Source organism: Capra hircus, chromosome 7, assembly GCF_001704415.2.
Source record: "Capra hircus breed San Clemente chromosome 7, ASM170441v1, whole genome shotgun sequence".
Taxonomy (NCBI): domain Eukaryota; kingdom Metazoa; phylum Chordata; class Mammalia; order Artiodactyla; family Bovidae; genus Capra; species Capra hircus.
Genome location: NC_030814.1, coordinates 55,204,008 through 55,220,717, shown reverse-complemented (window position 1 = coordinate 55,220,717; position 16,710 = coordinate 55,204,008). Strand labels below are relative to the sequence as shown.

Sequence of the window (16,710 nt, the reverse complement as noted above, 5' to 3'; positions counted from 1 at the left end):
GTAAGAACAGTTAGAGTTGTGAATGCCAGTTCTTCACACATCAACAGCCAGCACCACTTTCTGTGAATAGTATTGTGTGAACTGATTTGTAACTGTTTTATCCTTTCCTTCTAAGTCCCTCTGTATATCTCTCTAAAGTAGTTAAAGCATAAGACTTTGAATCTATACCAAGAAATTTGGACTTTATTTTATGAACAGCAGGGAACCAATTGACATATTCAGGCAAAGGATGACATCTTTAGAAGGATGACACTGTCAGCTTTGTGTTGAATGAATTGAGATGAAAAAACCTTTGGAAGGAGGAAGAACATTAGCAGATCTGTGTAACAGTACCATCTCTAGCACCTCCATGATGCATCCAAAATCCTCACATTTTTCCTTCCTTAACCCTAGTCAAGTCACTATCATCTATGGCCTGGATCCCTGCAACACTCTTTACTCTGCCTTATAGTCAATCTTGCTTCCCTACAATTCATTATGCCCAGAGCAGTCAATGTCAACTTGAAAAAAACAGGTAGGCTAGAACATGGAACTTGGCACAGTGGTAAAGATCCTGCCTGCCAATGCAGGAGGCACAAGAGAGTGTGGGTCCGATTCCTTGGTCAGGAAGGTCCCCTGTGGAAGGAAATGGAAACCCACTCCAGGATTCTTTTGAAACTCAGAAAGCTGAAGATTCTTATGAAAAGTCATAAGATGGGTCACAGATAAAGTTGGGACAGGTGAGGCTCCAGGGCTGGCCCTCGTGCAGAGGCAAGCTCAGGGCAAGGGCTTGTGTGCAACTGTGGGTGTCTCACCTGACAGCACCCTCACAACAAACACAGGCTCCAGGGCACCCTAAGGGCTCTTTATGGTGGGTGAGAGCCCCAGCCAAAGGAGTGCTGCAGCTCAGGACAAGCCCCAGGCACTGTCCAGACTCCAGGATCTTCAGGAAGAGAGGGGTCTGGGGCTCCAGGCCTCAGGACAGTCCTTGGGCCACACAACACCATGAAAATACAGAGCTAAAAACTTCCTGAATGTCTCTGCCTGGGAACAAGTTGGCCCAACATGGTCTATAACCACCTTCTTTTTGATCACTGGAACACAAAAAAAGTGCCAATGCAGGGGTTGATTGGAGTCCACCCAGGCTAGATTCTTGAGGTCCTCCTCGGAGGCCAGATCTGTGGTGTTCAGCTGTAGCACCAGGAAGACACACCCGTGGGTGCCCATGCTCTGCATGACTACTGGCCGCTCCAAAACCTGAGGGTCATTCCCATACAGGAACCAGGCCTGAGCCAGCACATTGCCAAAGGCAGACAGGATCATCTTGGCCCACAACTGATCTGGCTGAAAGCAGTGTGGTTCTAAGTCGGCTGACTCCAGAAAATACTGAGTGTGAGGATAGGGGTAAAAATAGCCCTCCAGAAATCCATTGTCTTCATTCACATCATAAACATTGCACTCCTAAAGACTGATGGTGGGAGTTATGGGATAGAAGTTCTCAAGAACATGATTCTCAGTAGCTTCTGCCTCCTCCCAGGGGGCAATGGGAGGCAGAGGATCCTTGGCATTCACTTGGGCTCTACCAGAACTATGGACCTGAATCAGGGTCGACTCTTATTTCCAGGTGGTGGATCATGCTGTTTTGGGCATAGATCTGCCTGATCAGAGAAGGATGCTTGAGAATCTGGGTTTTACACAGCTGCATCAGGCTGTCCACAATGACTGGGCAATAGGTCTCTCTCTTAGGGATGTCCTCAGTAGAGTGCCAGAGATGAGCTGAGAGGTTGCATTCAGAACAGGTTCATCTTGATCTTCTGTGTGGTTTCTTGGATCGCCAGTAAGGCTAGGCACTTTCTCAGGAAGGCCTTCTGTTAACTTGGTTTTGTTAAGCCAGAGAGCCTGCTTTACACCCTCGAGGAAGTGGCAACACTGGTGGAAGATGTAGCAGACCTGGTCCTTGTACAGCAGGTGCTCATGCAGCAGGGGCAAGAGGGGCATCCAGTCAGGGTCTCAGGATGGGAAGACTGGCCGTGCCAGCCCGGGCATAGAGTGCATCTTCCCTGTGAAGGGGAAGGACTCTAGTCCAGGAATCGTGTATACCCTGTGTGGGGGAGGAGGCTCTGGCTTCTGCATGACTCACATGCCCCACTCATATGCCCTGCATCTCGGGGCCCTGCAGCACAGAAGGCCAAGCCACCTGGGGCAAACCTTTGTGGGCTGCCACACCAGCACCTTGCAGATCTGATCTCAAAACCTCCACCTGGATGCTGCCATCTTCCCTTGTGCAAGGCCCACGCCAGTACTCTTGCCTGGGAAATCCCATGGACAGAGGAGCCTGGCAGGCTGCAGTCCAGGAGTTTGCAAAGAGTCTGGCATGACTGAGCGTGCAAGCGTACACACACACACACACACACACACACACACACACATACAGAGAGAGAGACTAGGCCATGCCTCTTCTAACTTTAAACCCATCAATGACTTCCTATAATACTTATTATGAAATCTACACTCTTACCCTGGTCCATGATCCTCTGCATGGCTTGACCTGCCCCTGTGTGTTTCTCAGACCTGAACTCTCACTTCTGCTCCAACTCTCTGGCTTTCTTGGTTTTTTTTAAACATGCCAAGCATAGTCTGACTTCAGACATCCGAGCCTTTGTTCTTATCATTTCATCTACCTAGAATATGCTATTTCCAGAATTTCACACGACTGGCTTCTTGCCCTAGCTCACATATCACTTACTCAGAGTCCCAATCTCTGCTCTTTGTCTCCCCATCCTCTGCCCAAGACATTTTTTCATATTACCAAGTTCTAATTTATTCATAACATGTGACTATTTGAAATGATTTTGCTTATTTAATTACTGGTTTAAAATCTGCATTGCTTGCCTAGAATGACAGTTCCATGAGGAAAAGAACCATGTCTACCTGTTCATCTCTAGGTCCCAACACACAGAGCTTACAATAGAATGCTGCACCTAGTCAATGGTGGATCTCAGTAATTAGTTGTTGAACAAACTGATTTGGGTAAAAGGTAAAGAAAAGGGTAGGACAAATGGAGATGAAAAAGAAGAGATACCTTGAAGATTTATTGTAAAGTGGATAGACAACACAGCTGGGTTTAGAGAAAGGCCATTGATGCCATTAACTCCGAGAATATGATAGAATATAATGAATGAGAGTAGCAAACAGATATTTGGCTTTGGACTTGAATGTGATCTTCTGGCAGGTCTATATTAAGATGCCCAGCAGGTATATATAAGTTGGAACAAACTTGAAGTCATTTGCATAGTGGTGACAGTCCACTGAGACTGAGTCAGGTCAACAGGGGGAGGGTATGGGGGGAAAACAGAACTTAAAAGATGTGCAGATTTGTGTCCAAACATCCTGTGTGCAGGAAACATGCTGGGACAAGTGACATGTGATAAATCAGGAGCAAGGGCTAGAGCTTCATGAGGCCATGGGGACACTGACAACTCAGCAAGTGGAGGGTGCATTATGCAGACAAACATCATTATTACCTGCCATACAGTGCCGTTTGACCTCCCCAAAACAACTGTCAGTAGGAGACTACACTCTCAAAGGGGATCTGTGTGACTGGCTTGATTTCTGCCCTCCTAATCTGTAAGAGGGCACAGAACGAGGACTGGCCAACATTAATGATATTAATGATGTGCCTCTACTCTAGGGAGATGATAATCCAAAACCGTTATGGAAAAATATATAAAAAAACTCCAAAGCTACATTTGTTGAGTACTAACTTCTGAGAGGGTGATGCACTAAATATTTGATATGTATTCTCTTATTTGATCCTATAAGGAACTACAATTATTACCTGTTTTATAGATGTGAGCATTGTGACTAGAAGAGTAATTCAACTTTCTCAACTGGTGAATGATGGAGCTGGGATTTGCTCCCAGAACTGTCTGATCCTAAAGCCGCCACTTTTAACCATGGTGCACGAACACTCCCCAGCATAGGAAGTAGTCATTTTTAGCTTAAGGTGTAGATTGCTTTGTAGGTTTCTTTCCCTTTCCATCCCCAAATTGTGAATGTTATGTTAATAAACCAGGCAAATTTTATTTGCAATAATGCAGGGTGACCAAAATTATAAGATTTTCCTTTTGTACTGAACAAAAGTTCCTCATGCTATTTTATTCACTCTCCTTTGTGTTATACAATTGCCTTGAAGAAGTGCTATTGCTTGTTGCTGTTGTTCAGTTGTCAAGTCGTGTCTGACTCTTCATGACCCCATGGACTGCGATACGTCAGGTTTCCCTGTCCCTCACCATCTCCTGGAATTTGCCCAAATTCTTGTCCATTGAATCCGTGATTCCAGCCAACCATCTCATCCTCTGTAAGTTATTGCTTACAGAAAGTGAATCTCCCTCAGGATATCCTAAATTACAGGGTTCTTGGGGTATCTGGAATAGAAATAGTGTTTTACATCACCCTCTGCCTCCACTCCCCAACCTGAAATTATTGTGGGAATCTGTTCCTGGAAATAATCACAATAACTAAATGGGTGCTCTAGGTGATTATTGAACATCCTTGGGGACGTGCTATTGATATACTTTGGCAATTGCTCTTGAAGTCCCCTGAAGTTGTGATATGCCTCTGGCCATAGGTTTCCTCTATTTATCTTTCATATTGTTGTTGGACAATCTTTCTCTGCTGCAATGAGGCTTATGCTGCCCTTCAAAATGTCAAAGGATTTCCACCAGACAATTGTCTGTTGATCTGGGTTTCTTAGACTGTCTCCTTGAAGGCACTTGGAGCTGCTGTAGTGAAGCCTCCTTTCTGCCGTCCAGTATCTTCCTTGATCTTGGGTAGAACCTTCAGCACCATTGCTTGCACTCCTGTTTTCAGCTGTCTTGAACCCAGGTGTTCAGTGCCACACAAGTAATGGCAGAAGAGGGACCTGGTGGAGTCAGTGAATGCCTGGGGAGGGCCACTCAAATGGCTCTTAGTCCTCATTGGCCGAGAATCAAATACAAATTAGCTGTGTGGACTAGAGCTATAATGGGCTTACAGAAGTATTTCTGAGAGCATCAAGACTAATGAATCAGCCTGGTTTGGGGGCAGTTCTAAATGAATTCTAAATGGATGCCTCTGACTTCATGCCCAGTAAATATGTAGTGATGCAAGGAGGCACTTTCTTTAGCCCATCAATAATTTATTAATGGGTACTTTATGCTAGACAAGATGTTCCTTAGAGTTTCAAAATGACTTCCTTTTGGTTAGCTCTGTGTCTTTCTCACAGAACTTTCCCCACTTCTCTTAAAAGCAGCTATCACCCGCATAAGTTACCTCTCTCCAATTTGGGCACAGAGTAAACTGTGTTGCCTTACTGGATTATCAACTTGTTGAGGGCAACTCTAGTCTCATTAATCACTGCAGCCTCTACAGTGTCTGACATAGTTCTTTGTACAAATAGATATGTAAATATTTGATTAAATATTTGAGTAAATAAATGATTATAAGAGACATGGAACAGAACTACGATTTCAAAAGCTTTTTTTGTTGAACTCCAACAACCTTAGTTGTCATTAACTCGTTGGGCTTCTGGGAAAGGACTCTTTCTGGACTCTGATTAGCTAGTGGCAAAACACTGATGTTCTCAAACTGGGCTCCAACCCCTTGGTTACTTCCATTGGACAGTTACTTTCTCTTTCTTTCTTTAGACCTATATGTACAAATGTCCTTGGGCAAAATGGCAATAAGAGAAATGCATTTTCTTATTGTCTTTGATGCAAATTAGAACTCCATCCCTGTTCCATCCATAGTTCTTTCTCTAATTTTCCATTTAAATTTATAATTTTATTTAATATCCTATCTAGGGGTAATCTTAGCCTCTGCGTTCAATAGGATGGTACTACAACAGAGTAGCAGTATGTAACAACTCTCAAGATCTCATTTACATATATGAAAAATTCAAGGGGTTGGTCAAGAGGCATCAGGTTGAATCCAGTTTCTATCAGATGCATAAATCTTTTTCTTTTTTTTAATGTCATAGACATTCTTTTTTTCTGATGGAATGGAAACCAGATTTATCATGAAGATATATGACATTGGTTGCATTTTCAAACAATTGCCTGATGTCCTCTGGCAGTCTTTGGAACCACACATTGCAAGCCAGCCTGCCATTTGGAGAGACCCTAGGGTAATTGGGAGATGTGCTTGAGGCTCAGATCATTGTCTATAAAGGTAACATGAGATTTCTTTGGCAGCAGCTAAGCACATCTGCATTATACAGCTTAAGAATGATGTCTCCCAACTCACGTTTGAATTGTGTGCTTTGGCTCCTTAAATCTTGTGCCCTGTGTGTGTTTCTGTATAGGTCAATCATTACCAGGCTTTCCAACTCCACGCACATTTTTAGAAAAGATGCAGAGTGACTGATGCATACAATGACTGGGTTAGAATTGCCTGGTACCTTGTCAAGATTTTTTTAAAGTGAATCATATATATTTTTTACCATCTATGTACCTAAAAAAACAAAACAAAACAAAAAAGAACCCCAAAACTGGGATTTTTAGCTTTATCCCCGAAGCAGTTTCTTATTTCTAAAAACTTTAAAATTCTAGAACATAAACACATAAATCTATATTACTCATCCTTGTGGCTTCATGAAAGGCCAATTCTCTGGTATTTTTATGGAAACCTTTTTATTTTACCTCTTCAGAACCCCTTTTCATCATTGGAATCAGTCTTCCATTGGGGACCAACATTTCAGGAGTAAAGAAAATTAGACACACCACAGGAAATCAGGCTCTGCTGTACCAAGCTAAAATCTCTGGGTACCATTGTCCCAGGTGGTAGTCTGTTCATCTACTCATGTTTTCATTTATTCACTCACTTGTACATTCTAACAAACCTTCGACACCTACTTACTTACAGAGTGCTTTCCCTGTGCCCAGTACAGAACTAGGATTGGGGATACGGTGGTGATCTCTGCTAGGGATGTGTTGTTGCTCGGAGTGAGCAAATATCAGATAGAGGTTGAGGATATTTAACAAAAGGAACTATGTGTAAATAAGTTTGGTGTAATTAATAGGGCGCTTTGGGATCAGACAAGCTTGGTGTGACCTCTTGGTGATTATTTAAACTCTCAGAGTTTCTTTTATTCTCCCCACAAGGCCAACAATTCTGGGTTGTTGTAGAAATTAAATGTATGTGAATATGTTTGGGAGTCATCGTCAGTTTTGTTAGTTTGGCTACAGACATTGACATGAATATTTAAGGAAACTGGTGTCAGTGCAGTTTTGAAACTAAAAACTTTGTGATCTCTTCCTCTTCCAGGGGTGTTCCTTCTAATAGTTTTTCTTTTTTTCACTCCATTTTGACTGGGCATTGGGTGCTTGAATGACCTCTTTGCAGTGATGAGTTAAGGAAGGCTATTTATTTCAGTGAGTTGATTTCTCTGGGACTTGACCAAATGCAAAGGTCCCTAATAGCATTGTGAATGAAAAATGTTGCCTAGCAAATCAGTAAACAGAGGATGTTACAGCCATCAGGCACTACAGCCACCCCAGACTGTGAGCCCTTAGGGAACACAAGATGGAGACAAACAGGCTGGCAAGCCCCCAGCCACTGCAGCCACCCCCACACATGCACCGTGAGGGGATTCAGGATTCTGGCCCCAGATAGCTGAGGCACATATCAAAGGAGTGATTTCAATGAGCTGAGACTCTCACATCTTCTCATACATAGAAAAGTGCTAAATTCATGAACTCGAGGTGTCTGGCTTTCTTTAATTATCAGTAATCATTCCTTAAATTAAAAAAATTGTTTATTTACCTATTCATTTTTGGCTGTTTTGGATATTTTTTGTTGCTGCCTAGGCTCCTCTCTAGTTGTGACGGGGGCTACTCTTCGTTGCAGTGCTTCGGCTTCTTATGGTGGTGGCTTCTCTTGTGGCAGAGCACAGGCTCTAGGTGTGTGGGCTTCAGTAGTTGCAGAGCACGGGCTCAATAGTTGGGTTTCCCAGGCTCTAGAGCACAGGCTTAATAGTTGTGGTGCAGGGGCTTAGTTGCTCCGAGGCATGTAGGATCTTCCCCAGACCAGGGATTGAACCCTTGTCTCTGGCATTGGTAGGGGAATTCTTTACTGCTGAGCTGCCAGGGAAGCCCCAGCAGTAATCTTATGAAGTTCCACTACCTAGTCTTTGTAGACTTCCCAGATGGTTCTTGTGGTAAAGAACCTGCCTGCTAATGCAGGAGACACAAGAGACACCAGTTCGATCCTTGGGTCAAGAAGATCCCCTGGAGGAGGGCATGGCAACCCACTCCAGTATTCTTGCCTGGAGAACCCATGGACAGAGGAGGCTGGCACACTACAGTTCAGCTCTTTGGGCGCAAAGAGTTGGACACAACTGGAACAACTGAGCACTTACGTACCTGGTCTTTGTAGCAAAAATGCCTCCATATCATGGCTCCTCCATGACTTCGTCAGAGCAGTCCCTCAGAGTTATCTAAGAAGCGGCATCCCAGGCTTAAGTTCTCAGTTTTGGCTGCCAAGCAAAACACAACTCTCTACATTTAAGTTGTGCATTTTTTTTCTTTTTTAGTTGACAGTATGGATAACTCAGTGTTTTGAGAACTAAACTGAAATCAACCACCTTATATTCCCAACTAACACTCATTCTGACATAACCTTGTCAGTTTCTTTTTTGTAGTAATGTATGATTCCATTTATATAAAATGTCCAGAATGGACAAATCATTTAAAAAGTTTTTATGGGGTTATAGTGGAGTACAGCTGATTTACAATGTTGTATTAGTTTCTGCTACACCACAAAGTGAATCAGTTTTACGTATACATATATCCTCTCTTTTTTTCGATTCTTTCCCCATATAGGCCATTACAGAGTACTGAGCAGGTGCCATAGAGAAAGTTCTTATTTGTTAATCTATTTTTATATAGTAGTGTGTATAAGTCAATCCCAATCTCCCAATTTATCTCCCCCTCCCCATTTCTCCCCTGGTAATCATAAGTTTAACATGCCAATTTTGTGCCATTCTAAGCAAACACTCTCTTTCCTGCAATTAAATTTAACATACATTTATTGAGCACCCTCCAAATGCCATCGCCTGTGCTAGCTACTGAGGGTTAGCAAGATGAATGAAAAATGATTCCCTCCTCCATGAATACCTATAGATAACTCAAAAGGCAAGGGAAAGTGCACTGGCAATGAAAGTGATATTTCAGAGCATTCCTGAATTTCCCGGCTTTGACTTCTCAAGTCCTTGAGATAAACCTTTCCATTTGTTATTTGGTTTTTGCCCTTCTCTCTTCATGCTTTCCCCACCTGCAGATGCCATTGGTAGGATTCATTTCTATGAGTATGACATGTTTGGATTTAGTCGTGAAAAATGCCTTCTACAAACAATGGCTTGACTGCTGAATCACTGTAAAATGGTATGAGGTGTTCTAAAAGAGCTTTCTTCTATCATTCTTTGCAAACCACAGCTATTTCTAAGGCAGGTGAGTCTGTTTTTAAATGAACTAATTATCCATCTCCAAGGATAATTGTGCTTAGAAATCCTAGTATCCCTTGCCTTTATTCTATCCCCCTCCTCCCAGGAAGAAGCAGACTTTTAGAAAAGGGGTCACTCACTTCACCAGCATGAATAAATAATGTGGTACCCTCCCATCGACTCATTTACACAGACCCATGGGGTACAGGCAGAAAGTGGTGGAAGAGGGACAGAGGAGGTGATGGAGCCAAGCATAACTTTGCCACTTACCTACTGAATATTTGCTATGTGCCAGGCACTTTCAGAAATTCTTTAAAATATAAATTTACTTATTTTAATTGGAGGTTAATTACTTTACAATATTGTATTGGTTTTGCCATACATCAACATGAATCCGCCACAGGTATACACGTGTTCCCTATTCTGAACCCCCTCCCTCCTCCCTCCCCGTACCATTCCTCTGGGTCATCTCAGTGCACCAGCCCCAAGCATCCAGTATCATGCATCGAACCTAGACTGGCAATTTATTTCATATATGATATTATACATGTTTCAATGCCATGTATAACATCATATATTATATAATATCATATATTATATCCCACAACAATCCTGGATTTTTCTATCTCTAATATATATATGAAGTAAATATCCTCAGAGAAGTAAAGTGATTATCTCATGAGCATGCAGCTGGTAGGCACCTCTTTCACACCTTGCTCTGCCTGATTCTAAAACCTGTTCCTTTTTATTATAACTAGGCTTTTCAAACTTTCCCCACAGATTGCTTCAGGGAGTTCAATAAATTCCATGTATGCATATAGAAAACTATTTAGAAAAACATTAAAATGCACACTAGAGACCACTGACATGTTATTGAAGTCTCTGACTGATTGCTTTTTAAATAATAAGTGGTTTTGAACTTAACTCCTAAGTGCTTTTGGATTTGATATTGCTTGTATCTGTTGCATATTTTGGAAAGGCAATGGAGACGTCGTTTGAAAAATGGGTTTCCTAGGTGGAAGATAAAAGGTTGACAATTACTGGCTTACAAATTACACTATTCTTTTGCCAAGAGATCTGTTGCATAATGCATAGCAAACATGGTAAGGATGGTGCCAATGTGCATAATACAACATACGCAATGAGCATCACACTGTGAATGATACAACATAGTTAAGCAGGTTGCTCGAAGCAGGACTGTGGGGGTAGGCAAGGGTAGACCTCTTTTGTTTTTTATGGCTATGCGTAAAATATTGCCTGTGTATTTGCTGGAACCAGTTGTTTCAAAGTCGGGCAGCTACATTCTTTTTTTCCCCCTTATTCTCCAATCTGTTTTAAGGAAGAGTGTATTTCTGTTGGTTAGGTTTCATGCTGATGAGATCACAGTTTCAAAAGACATATGTGGACTTGGCTTCACTCAACATCATGATCAAATTATGCACTCCTAACTTGGACCATTTGTTCCAGAAAATTGTCATTATTTTGAAGAAAACCTGAAAAGGTGTTAACTTCGTATGTGAAGAGCAGCCAATACTTGCTTTTCAGATCAGCATAACATTAAAAAAAAAAAAAAAAAACACTTCAGATCTCAAAATGAGTTCACTTAGAACTTTATTCTGCAGACTTCCTTTCAGAGACTGTATGGTGGTACAAACAACTTTAGCTATTATTTTTATTTTGGGAGTCAAGTTCAATGGTATTTTCAGGAAGAAACTGAGGGGAGTGACTAAACTGAACATTTCCTATTATCTCAAACTTTTAGGTGGAACTGAGGCTACAAAGAATGATCTCAAAGGGTCTCCCATTCTGACTTTAAAATTATACAAGTCGAATCCCAATTCTTTCTTGTGGAGGTTTTATTTTAACAAGACAGACTGCTGTCTGCTGCCTTCTTCCTCTGTTGCATCTTGGTATGCTTCTGAAGATTGGGCGGCAATATTTTATCTTTTGCCATCAGTCACAGTATCTCTATAACAGGAGGCAGCTTCATTTTACAGATATGGAAGCAGAGGTCACCTGAGGTTAAGTGATTTGTCCAAACCATATGTGAACTATGTAGAATCCAAAGCTGAATACAGCACTAGACATTTTTCTGCAAATAAGAAGTAGTGATCAAGAATCTAGAACCTTAATCTTTGCCTTCTATTGTTATGATTTTGAGTATGAGTGTGTGTTTGTATGTGAATGTTTGAGTTCAGAGATTGCATTGAATTCATCTTTGTACCTTAAATACCTACCAGCTATGATGGATACAATATAGTACTTAGTAAATCTGTGTGGAATGGATGAAAGGGTCCCAGGAATGCAACCTGTCTGGCAGAAGATAGTGGCATTTCTATTTTTAACCATTGTGGTATCGATTATTCTCAGTTCCCTATTCTGCCACCCATCTTCCCCCACCAAAGCCTGATCCCCCATTACCGAGAAATACGTTTATACCAAATAATAATCTTTACCTAAAACTACACAGTGGGAAGAGCAACAAACTTGCAAACCGAGCTGAATTTCAATCTTCGGGCATCTTTGGTAACTTCTTTATGCCTCAACTTGAGCTGAACAACAACAAATACGGCTGCTTCTACCTCTTTAATGGATACTACCAACATTCATTAAGCACCCGCCTAGAGCTGGGGAATGTGCTAGGGGTCCAACATGCAGATCATCGTATTTTATCTGCACAGCACACCTGAGAGGCAGTCTTCTTCTTATCTCCATTTTACCCTGGCTCAGAGACATTCAGTCTTCTGTCCAATGTTACACCACCAGTCGGGGAGAGCTGAGAGAGAGGTAACGGCTCTGACAGGCCCTCCTCAACAGTGGCTATTAAGATGATGCTGATAATTCAGGAGTCCTTGGGGCATGTAACACAATGAATGTGCAGCATCTTAGCCTGAGTAAGTTGATGAGATCAATTCCCTCCCTGATAACCCAGTCAGCATAAAATCTATCTCCCTTTAAGGGAGAGGAAACTTAAGGATGTGTTAGGGGGCGAGGATGTGGGAGGTGATCACATTATTCCAAAATTAAAATTGTCCTTTTGAGAACACACTCTTCAACATTCAGCTCTGGGGGTGTGTGAAAGTGGGGAACAGGAAATAGAAGCTAAGACACGTTCCATCAGTTCCACAAGTTACCCATGGTGTGTCTTCATGAGCTGTGAGCTTGAATATTACAAGGAACGGAATGCAAAATTCTTCCTCACTCTTCACTTAAGAGAAATCTGTTGCTGGATGTTCAGCCTTCGCACAGAGCGTGGCATCTCACGGTGCTTCAGTGGAGAGCTGCCAGAAGAGAATAATAACACTAGCAGTGTTATCTGGTGACATGGACAGGAATACACTTACAGCCTAGACTTGGCTTCTTGCCTCTCGTTCAGGCACCGAACAGCTGGGATTACTGACAACCTCCCTGAGACACCCTGGGACACACTCGCTTACTTTAGCATTATTTAAATCTCTCTAGATAGTGTATTGCTTTGTTTCCTCCAAGCCAATTATTGCTTTAATCTCACTTCTTATCCTTTGCCTCCCTGAGACTAAAGGAACAAGAAAGAGTACAGATCAGAGGCTACTAACCTGGGTTCTACAAACCCCAACGTGAATAGACTTAGGGCCAACCTCGAACCAAATCCCTGACCTCTCCAAGGATAAGAGGTCCAGACCCTCTCAATTTCTTGAGGATCCAGATAGATTAAAAAGCAAATATACCTCAAGAGGGCTGTAAAAACAGTTGTTTAGTTTTAACTGTTTATTATACTAAGTGAATTTTTTTTTTTTAGCACAAAACAATATACAGCAATATATGTGTGCAAAGTCTGCGGTACTAAACAGTGTTTATTAAAAAATGTGAATTCAGAGTGCATTCAGGTGGTGTGGTCACAAGGGTAAGGTTGTGTGGTGAATGTTTTATGTTTTCTTTTTTTTCCCAGTCCTCAGAATGTGTCTGTGTGAGTGTGTGTGTAACCTCACTTTACAAAGAAGGCTCAGGGGCTTCCCTGGCAGTCTAGTGGTTAAGACCTTGCCTTCCAGTGCTGGGGGTGCAGTTTGGATCCCTGATCAGGGAGCTAAGATTTCCTATGCCTCCTGGCCAAAAACCCAAAACATAAGACAGAAACAATACTGCAACAATTTCAGTAAAGACTTTTAAATTGTCCACATTAAAAAAAAAAGAAAAAGAAAAAAAGGAAAGACGGTTCATAGTCCAAATGTGAGTATTGCTGGGAATGTGAGTCCCTGGCCACGTGATCTCCCTGGTGCCTTTTTATTCAGCTCTTCCTCAGAGGCTTTGTCCCTGACATTGAATGTGAACTTTTATGTTCAGGTATTCACTGCCTAGGTTTTCTCCAAGCAGTCCATTCTCCCCCAAATTAAGAACTACTTGTCTCAGAAATAGCCTAACCTGCAGAGTCGGACACGACTGAGTGACTGAACTGAACTAAACTGATGAAGCCCAGACCAATGAAAAGAGCTTCTCATTTCTGAGATACAGAATACTCTTCTTTTAAATTGTCCAAATATTTTAGCCTTGCAATTTAATTTCATATTAAAAGCTCTTTTAAATGACTTGCTGCTTTTTCAAATGTGTAATAGTCTTAAAATTCTTCTTGTTTTCTTTATTTGCCACCTCTCCATTCCTATTCCAGAATCCATAAGGTTAAAAACAGGACATTGACTGCTCTGAATAGGCAGGGGTCTAACCCTTGCCTTGCTGTGTGACCCTGTGGAAGTACTTTCCCTCTTGGTACTCAGTTGCTATGTCTTTAAGATGAGATGGTGATTCCATTTCACAAGCTCCTTTTAGTTTTTAAAGCTATGATTTCTCTTCCTCCCATTCTTCATTTCTTGCCAAACTATTTCCCAAATACTTTAATATCCAATCTCCAAAGCCACTGTCATGGTGTGCTGGCCTACTTGGTTAGACATAAAATAATTTGCTCTTTACTACAACCAAAGGCAGTACTTACTAGCTATAGATTCAGACTTATTTTACCCCATAACCCGATGGCAGCTAGAGGTTTACTTTGTCATCTTGGTGAACAGAACATTTCTGATAATACTCAAGAACTTTAAAACAAAGAGGAAAAAAAATCTGACCTTTGGCCCAAATGGTGCAGTGGTAGAGTCCACCTGCCAATGCAGGAAACACAAGAGACGCAGTTCGATCCCTGGGTCCTGAAGATTCCCTGGAGTAGTAAGAAATGGCAACCCATTCCAGTATTTTTGCCTGGAAAATTCCATGGACAGAGGAGCCTGGCGGTCTACAGTCCATGGGTTCCCAGAGAATCGGACACGACTGAGCACACACACGCGTGCGCGCATTCACACAAGTTGCCGGATATAGTCCTGCACTGACAGTTTGAGGACAGTAGATGGCGATATGAGTGCATCAAATAACAAGCGCATCCTTGATTGGTCCAGCATTAAAATCCCAATGATTGAGGCCAGGGTAGGTTAATACATTAGTTAAAGAAACAAAGTTAAATATAATCAGATATTGGAGTGTTAGCTAATACTCTGAATGTGTTCAGTAACCTGATTCTTATTGAAAGAAAAGAGTGTTAGATCAGAAATTATTTTATGCTACTGCTGAGTCTATCTTCATGCTAATTCTTGGGGCAAGAGCTGGCAATAAACCCATGTATCCCATAAAATGTATCTAATTCACACATTTCTCTCCAGTTTTGGTTTTAATCTTTTAAAAATAGCAGTTGTTTGGAATGGACTGTGCCCCGCATATATTATTCATAGATGAAGTACTACATTCTCATTAGGAATGTGAGTCCTAAGACATTGGTGTTTGAAAGGGGAAATGGCTGACTTACTGTAAGCTGTTGCCTGGGCCATTATTGACTGGCAGGATCAACTGGAAGCACTTTGTTAGTGGATTAGGTTGCCCTGGAAATGCCTTCCTGAAACTCTAATGATGCACTTAAGGGAACCCTCTGGGACAGGAGTAAAATGTCTCTTTGCAGGCGTGTCTTCCACTAGAGTCCTCTTGGGATAAGATGGGAGGGGCGGGGGCACATCCAGAGAGAAGCTCCGTAAGGAAACAGACCCAGAAAAAAGTTGCAGGTAACGATGTCTTACATGGAAGCCAAGATAATGACTTACTGATAGAAACCTTGTTTTTTCCTGAGGGTACCAGTTCTTCCTATAGTCTTGAGAAGGAGCATCAGTAATTCCAGAGAGACTGAAGGTATGGATGTATATATTCATTATTTATTTATTTGCTGGGGTGAGGGTGGCAGAGGAATGGAGAGAAAGGAGAAACAAAAAAACAAAAACAGGAGAGGGCATCTGAGAGAACATGGCTTAGTTCTCTTCGGGGGAAAAAACCACTTTGTAGCTTGAACATTGGGGTCATTGGGTATGCTTTTTTTTCTTTTAAACAAGCTTTAGAGGGGTAATTTGCCCTTCCGCAGAAATTTAGTGCACACTCAAAAGAATTGTTTGTTGGTTTTTTAAAAATGAAAAACCGCCGTGTTCATCTGGGTTGAGGGGTTGTTTCTGGGGCATGGTGGTGGCTGTGGAGGTCTAGAGACAGCACGAAAGGGCAAAGCAAAGGCCCTTGGAAACTCCAGACTCCGGGACAGGACCAGGAGGGAAGCGACTGCGCCGCGCTCCGTCCCCGCCCCGAGCCCGGAGCGCCCGGGGGACTCGCGTGCCCACGGCCGGAGCGCGGCGTCCCCGTGCCGTCCCGGCGACCTGTCACCGAGGCGGACGTGACTCGGAGCTGCCTCCGCTCTCTCCAAGCCATATTCCTTTAAGATGATGTAATAGTCATTTCCCTGGATGGTTTCTTGCCTGCACTGCTGAAACAACAGCATCCGAACTGCACTGGGAACTGTGGAACCACCCAGCTCCTCCGCCGGAGAAGCCCGAGCCCGAGCCCCGCGCCGGCATCTCTACGCCGCGGCGGCCGCCCGCTCCCACCTGGCTGGGAATATGGGAGCCCGCTTGCCCTTGCCGGCAGGTGGGGTGGCTACCTGGGACCCCAGCAGGGAGCATCTGTCTTGCTTCTGGGCTTTCTGAAAAGCTTCCAAGTCCCGGTACCTCTTGCAACTCTCTTTTGTTTTAAGGATTCTTTCCAAAGGTTTGATTTTTTTTTTTTTTCCTTCCTGGAGAAGCTTTGAATATTTTTCTCTGCTTTGCTTCTTCAATCCAACCACCTCTAGTCACGGTTTAACTTTTTTGTGACTTGTTTTAACTTGAGATTGGAAGTGAATATATACATACATATACGCAAATATA

The 16,710-nt window shown here is 42.5% G+C and overlaps 1 pseudogene; it reads right to left on the bottom strand.

The window, feature by feature from the left end:
- LOC102169589 lies at nucleotides 925-16,216 on the bottom strand (annotated as a pseudogene).